The following is a 7,944-nucleotide window of genomic DNA, read 5'->3' on the forward strand; positions in this document are numbered from 1 at the left end:
TAGAAGTAAGGGAGACGAGAATAGAATGTGTCATCTCCTGGTGCCCCAAGGTTGAGACCAGTGGATTCTTCTATCTAGCCACGCATCTCTTTCACCTGGTCCCGCCATCATAGAGACAAGACAATGAGATGTTCCTTAGACCCAGCCAAAGTGCCAGGAGGGGTTTCCCCCTAACACCTGACTAGAAGCTTCCCCACCAACGACAAGGAGGAATCCTAGAGGAATTACCCTACTCATAGTATAGCTCCCCGTATATTAGCTGATAAAGGCTTAAATAGACCGAAAAATTCTTTACAAATTGAACTTATGCATCGATTTGGGAGTTTCTGGTGGAACGTCCGTTTCCTTACCGAACCAAAACGAAGAAAAACGGGTGTCCCCATTCTCGAATGCAAATGAGCCGTGAAAGATGGCGCTGCGAGGCGGCGAACTCTAAGAAAAGAGCGCCTAATAATACGAACCCTGCACTAATTAATCCGCCTTAATTACCAAGCGACGTCGACGCCCGTCGTCGGGGACACCGTTAATAGCGGCCGCAATTAGCGTCGGTCCTTAATAATGGCCAAATCATTTTTTTCAGGTACAGAAGCTGACTGCGGATTCGGCGAATCGTTTTTGATGGTCTTGTCAAAGTTATCCCTTTTTCTCCCGTTTTAGCTTTACAGTGGCAATTTTGGTTTTTGTTCGTGATGTTGAGACAGAAGATAGAGATTTTTAAAAAAAAGAAATTTAAAAAATATTTAAGTTATCTTACCAATGTAGAATGTAGAATGACTGGAAGGGTGGTTAATCACCGCGATCTTAAAGATCTATTGTGTCTCCCTTAAGTTATAACTCATCATATAGTCTATAACTCATCATACATTTTCCTGCTGTAGGGGGGTTCTACATCTAGTTTGATTGTAGTGGCAACAATATCGCCAGACATACAAATTTAGGTCTCTTTCACAAACAGTGCAAAGTTTCAAAAGGTTGCATAGTTTCATTTTTTGCAGTTCAGCCATTTAGAATTACGTAATTTTTACCTTCCTTACAGCGCTTTCAGATTGAGTGGACCGTCCGCGACTTCAAGCAAGTACCATGAGTTTATATGAACAACATCCGGACGGAGCATACGCGACTCATGTGAAATTGTTCATATAAACTCACGGTACTGGCTTGAAGGGCGGACACGGTCCGCTTTATCTGAAAATGCTGTTAAGTCTTAAAACCATAAAAAAACCATTTCAAAATTTTGTAGGATGAAAGTTATTCTACCCATGTAGAATGTACGTGTTAATGTTTTTGACATTATCCAAATGCCAAGAATTTACCCAAATTGTTAAATATACGTTATGTGGTTGATGGTCTTTTCTACTATCTTAAAAATATTGATACTCAAAACTTGTTAAAATAAAACAAACGATTTTCTACAAACATTTTTTATTTCAAAACATAAGTTAAGCTAACAGTAAATAAATGAAAATTTCTTGAACATAAATATTTCTTTTCTCTACAAACTAGTGGGAGTAGCAAAACATACATTTTTGCCTGATTAAATAATTTTATTAAGCATTGTGGCGATAGACGAATAATTTTTAGATCTTCAGTTTGGTGTGCAAAGTGTAAATTGTTAATTAGTTTTTCTCCAGTGAAATACAGTATCAACGACTGCTGTACCGACGAAAAGCTGCCGTTCGCAGTGGTAACGTTTAAAAAACGTTATAATATGCTGATTGTTAAGGTACCTTCTCTGTGATCTTCACGTTTTTACTTATTTTATTACTTATATTTTTTTTTGAGAGAGTAGGGAAAAATCTTTAATAAGACATCCTTGATCCCTTGATATTGTATGGCGGATTCGGATAGTGTCGGATTCCTACCGATTAAAAAACCCATACTCTTTTGTTTACCAAAGACCATGCCGGAATCCACTTCCGCATTTTTTCAGCGTGGTTGGTGCTTAAGTGTTAATACTCCTTTGCATCTCCTCCTTATTACTTATGACATATCTCACTGTTTTGTATGCAGTATCCCAAGATGTATCTCCCGCCAAAAGGCAGTTCATTGGCCAGTTCATCACATACTATTAGCTCTAAATGTTTGTCCAGACTTATTTTCAAATATTTTTCTATCATCATTCCATTTGGGACAGTTAAATAACGTGTGATTTACATCGTCAACTTCGTCACAATATATGCATTTATCTGTGCGTGCCCTCTCTCGATCGAATAAATACTTATTAAAGCAACCGTGTCCCGATATAGCCCTTGGCAGAGGAAACAACTATTAGCTCTAAATGTTTGTCCAGACTTATTTTCAAATATTTTTCTATCATCATTCCATTTGGGACAGTTAAATAACGTGTGATTTACATCGTCAACTTCGTCACAGTATATGCATTTATTTGTGCGTGCCCTCTCTCGATCAAATAAATACTTATTAAAGCAACCGTGTCCCGATATAGCCCTTGGCAGAGGAAACAACTATTAGCTCTAAATGTTTGTCCAGACTTATTTTCAAATATTTTTCTATCATCATTCCATTTGGGACAGTTAAATAACGTGTGATTTACATCGTCAACTTCGTCACAGTATATGCATTTATCTGTGCGTGCCCTCTCTCGATCGAATAAATACCTATTAAAGCAACCGTGTCCCGATATAGCCCTTGGCAGAGGAAACAACTATTAGCTCTAAATGTTTGTCCAGACTTATTTTCAAAAATATTTTTCTATCATCATTCCATTTGGGACAGTTAAATAACGTGTGATTTACATCGTCAACTTCGTCACAGTATATGCATTTATCTGTGCGTGCCCTCTCTCGATCAAATAAATACTTATTAAAGCAACCGTGTCCCGATATAGCCCTTGGCAGAGGAAACAACTATTAGCTCTAAATGTTTGTCCAGACTTATTTTCAAATATTTTTCTATCATCATTCCATTTGGGACAGTTAAATAACGTGTGATTTACATCGTCAACTTCGTCACAGTATATGCATTTATCTGTGCGTGCCCTCTCTCGATCGAATAAATACTTATTAAAGCAACCGTGTCCCGATATAGCCCTTGGCAGAGGAAACAACTATTAGCTCTAAATGTTTGTCCAGACTTATTTTCAAATATTTTTCTATCATCATTCCATTTGGGACAGTTAAATAACGTATGATTTACATCGTCAACTTCGTCACAGTATATGCATTTATCTGTGCGTGCCCTCTCTCGATCGAATAAATACTTATTAAAGCAACCGTGTCCCGATATAGCCCTTGGCAGAGGAAACAACTATTAGCTCTAAATGTTTGTCCAGACTTATTTTCAAAAAAATATTATCCTATCATCATTCCATTTGGGACAGTTAAATAACGTGTGATTTACATCGTCAACTTCGTCACAATATATGCATTTATCTGTGCGTGCCCTCTCTCGATCGAATAAATACTTATTAAAGCAACCGTATCCCCATATAGCCCTTGGCAGAGGAAACAACTATTAGCTCTAAATGTTTGTCCAGACTTATTTTCAAAAAAATATTCTTCTATCATCGTTCCATTTGGGACAGTTAAATAACGTGTGATTTACATCGTCAACTTCGTCACAGTATATGCATTTATCTGTGCGTGCCCTCTCTCGATCGAATAAATACTTATTAAAGCAACCGTGTCCCGATATAGCCCTTGGCAGAGGAAACAATCAACCTCTCCAAAAGGTCTATCCAGTGAGTTTTTTTATTACCGGAATAAGCTGCCATGTCCATCTACCATACTTCCCTAAGTTCTATTTACTCTGCCACTTTAGAAATAGTGCGTCTCTTGCCTATGTCTTCATGCTGCCCTTGTACCTTGGTACTCTTTTTGCCACAAGAAGATCCATTGGCGGGGTTCCACTAATAACACCAATGCCTTCATAGGAAACAGTTCTGTAGGCGCTGCAGAAACGAATCGCGATCATGTGTTGTAATCTAATAAGCTTTTGAAGAATACTTTTTGTATTAATCGTACGGTGCCACACAGGTGAGGCATATAAAAGCTGTGACTTTACAACCTCTGCGAGTACTTTTCTCTTAGAGAATCTTGGGCCACCTACGTTGGGCATGATTCTGGTTAGCGCAGTTAGGGTCTTTTCAGCTTTTTCCATTGTCTTACTTATATGGTCAGAAAGCGTAAGTTTGGAGAGGACTTTTTCAATTCGCAAGAGAAAAAAGAATATTACCATAAAAAAGACTGTCCCCTGGAATGAGGACGATTGGCAACCCTGGGCTAGGAGTGAAAAACGCCGGGCTAAGTAATATAATTTTATTACTTTCAAAGTTTTCTGTGCAATGTAAAATACAAGATCCCACCTTTTGAAGACATCTCGACGCGACAGTCTCATCTGATATAAAAAATGAATGAGTAATAATTAGTAAATATTGGGGGTTGGAACATTTGGTGTTAAAAATAACTTATTGAGATACGTTGTTTAAATACCGTATGATCGAGAAAAAACGGCGTCAGCGATGACTATGAAATGAAGATCGCTGTCATTTTATATGTAAATTTATATGGGAAATGTCATCGATCGTCACTTCCCAGCTAACTGGACGCCATTTTTTTTCGATCATACGGTAATTATATTAAACAGTACCCTGAATGAAACCCTTTTCTAAACCTCAAATTTAAGTTATCCCACCTTTGTTTTTACTTCAGATTTTTCTATTAGATCAGAAAACCACCAATTTCCAAATTTTAAAGTATTTGGAAATAAAATTGACTTACTTGGAAAATAATAAATAAGATTGACTTATACATTTCAGAGGAAAATTAATTTTGAGAATCTAGGTTGCAATATAAGTAGGAATGATCTTACTGTAGCGTTTTTTAAACAACTACCACTGCGAACGGCAGCTTTTCATCGGAGAGCAGTCGTGGATAAGGTATTTCACTGGAAAGAAAACTAATTAAGAACAATAAACAAAAAAATAGATATTGGGCGTCAGGCATGTACAGAGAAAGAAAACACAGTTGTATATTACTTAAAACTAATGACTATATTTATTCATGATGAATTCTGATGGTAAATAGCATTGTACAATTTTAATAATTATTATAGTGGTTATTTGTTGAGTAAAACTATGTATGTAAATAATATTAAATATGTTCTATGAAAAGACTATGAAAAAATACAATGCGTGTAACTTTATAGAAAATATAAGAAAAGTAGCATTACTTTATTTAAATTGTTAAATTTTATGCGGTGTTAAATCTGATATGTTGCAACCTGTAGATTCTAGAATCTATGTCTCGTTATTCATCTGTTAATATAGCGCAATAATAATATCTATAGAAAGTAATACTATTACAAGGCGTAATATAATGAAACCTAAAATCTAAATTACATTGTAACTACTGAATCGACATAAATGTTCTTAATAATCTAACCACCAAATATAGTCTGTACGATATTATTTAAAATGTACGTTACTGTTTAAGACTGAAAATATAGAAAATCTAAAACATAAAAACTAGAACGTAAATCTACACTTAGCTGTTCTTTATGTAATCTTGCTTCAAACAGTAGCAGCGTGAGGTGGTCTCGCATCTCTGTACTCAGCCATCCAACACAACCAAAGGAACCAGAATGAGACACCATAAATTGGTACAGCCGTAACTAACTAGCTTACAGCTGGGAACGAAGCAGCATGGGACTCAAGCTACATCCACGCTGTGGCACTTATATGTAAGAAAAAATCGTTCTTACTGGGGACACTCGTCCACAGGACATCCGTACATAAGATAATGTCCGTACATAAGACACTACCCGTACCTTGGACACAGTCCGTACCTTGGACACAGTCCGTACTTGGACACAGTCCGTAACTTGGACACAGTCCGTACCTTGGACCCTCGAAATACTTCCGAGAGCTCAATAAATAATAAACAACATGTCCTTTCTTCCATGTGACATTCTGGAGGACAAAAGAAAAGGGACGCCAACGTGCCAGCAAAACACAAATACAAGTTGGGACATCCGTAACTCTACCCTGTTGCTTTGAAATAGCAGCTGTTTCAGATTATACAGCAAGATTTAAATAATCACCATTTCTAAAAGCTGGGATACAACAGAGCGTCAAAACAAAGTGAGGTTAAGCACGGAGAGAGTTGACAGAAGCGATGTTGACAGCGCCTCCTCAGAGCGATAACAGCGTTGTGTCGAACGATAACAGGGTTGGCGACTAGGGAACGTAAAAATTACGCGTCAAATAAACTATCCGGCCTGAACGAGAGGAAATCCGGTGATGATAGGCCAGACATCATATATTATATATAAAAAAGACATGTAACGAACTAAAAACGTTACATTACTAGTCTATTGGGATCTGTTTTTTTAATATTTCAACATTGAAGTCTAGAGATGTGGTAATATAGTTACATACTAACAGTTTTGTGATACGATTTTCATATCCGCATTTGTCAGAATATTACATAATAAATCGTTTAGATGTGACAAAATTTTCTATGCAATGTAAAATACAAAATCCCACCTCTTGAAGACCTCTGGACGCTATAGTCTCATCTAATTTAAATAGAATTGGAGCCTTTGATGTTACTCTGAATCACCTAACAACTTTAATAAACATGTCGTTCCAAAATGGTATTTTTCCAAAATGTCTTAAGACGGCAATAATAATTCCTCTGCATAAAGGAGGAGACAAAGATGAAGCTTCTAACTATCGTCCAATTGCACTCCTTCCAATGCTATCTAAGATCATAGAAAGGTTGGTTAAAAGAAGGCTGGTATCTTTTCTGTTTAATTACAAAATACTTACTGAATATCAATTTGGATTTCTAAGCAACAAGTCCACAAATAACGCTATGTTTTTCCTCCTTAATAAAGTTACTCCAGCCTAAACAACCATCATTCTACAGCAACAATTTTCTGTGATTTTTCTAAGGCGTTCGATTGTGTAAATCATAAGAACCTAATTAATAAACTGCAGCACTATGGGTTCAGGGGATCATCTCTCGAATGGTTTAAGTCGTATCTGAGCAACAGAAGTCAACTTGTGAGGGTGGATACCACGTTGTCTTCTAGCAACCCAATAGAATGTGGAGTACCACAAGGCTCAGTACTAGGCCCTATTTTGTTTCTTCTTTTTATTAACGACATTGCTAACATAAACATCAGTGGCAAAATATGTCTTTTTGCGGACGACACTAGCTTCACTTGGAGCAACAAGGTCATCACGGCACTTCATAGGATTATATCAAATGACTGCATCACCATTAAATCTTGGTGCGATTCGAACCTCCTGAGTCTCAACATTTCTAAAACTAAAGCTTTGTCGTATAAAAACTCGTTGCAGCCTTTTGTACTTAACAACTCCACCATTGACGTCGTAAAATCTGTAAAATTATTAGGGCTTGTTGTGGACAATTCTCTGAAACGGGACATACATATCGAAGCTTTGTGGAAAAAATTGAGCTCTGCCTGTTCTAAGGAGCTTAACTTGTCAGTGGCTAGAACTGTTTATTATGCACTTTTTGAGTCGCACCTCAGGTATGCCCTTCCATTCTGGGGTACGTGTTGTGCGACTCAATTTGACCGCATTTTCAAGCTCCAGAAGAGAGCTGTTCGATATTCACTGGGACTAAACAGCCGAACTCATTGCCGGGACTTTTTTAAAAAATTAAAAATATTGACTCTTCCTTCCTTATTTATATTTGAATCCGTTTGTCTAATACGTAAACATGTATCAGCTTCTCAAGAAAGGCCATCTCACACTTATCCACTCAGAAACGCAGAGCAATATCTTTATCTACCTACCCCACGCTCAGAGTTAGTTAAAAGTTCAATATTATACAACTCGAAAAAAATGCACAATCACCTGCCATTTGAAATCAAATCCATAACATCATTTGTTTCATTTCACAAAGCATTGAACTCTTATTTACTAGACAAGGCTTTCTACGCCGTAAATGA

This window comes from Sitophilus oryzae, unplaced genomic scaffold, assembly GCF_002938485.1.
Source record: "Sitophilus oryzae breed Bouriz unplaced genomic scaffold, Soryzae_2.0 scaffold_1801_pilon_pilon, whole genome shotgun sequence".
Lineage (NCBI taxonomy): Eukaryota > Metazoa > Arthropoda > Insecta > Coleoptera > Curculionidae > Sitophilus > Sitophilus oryzae.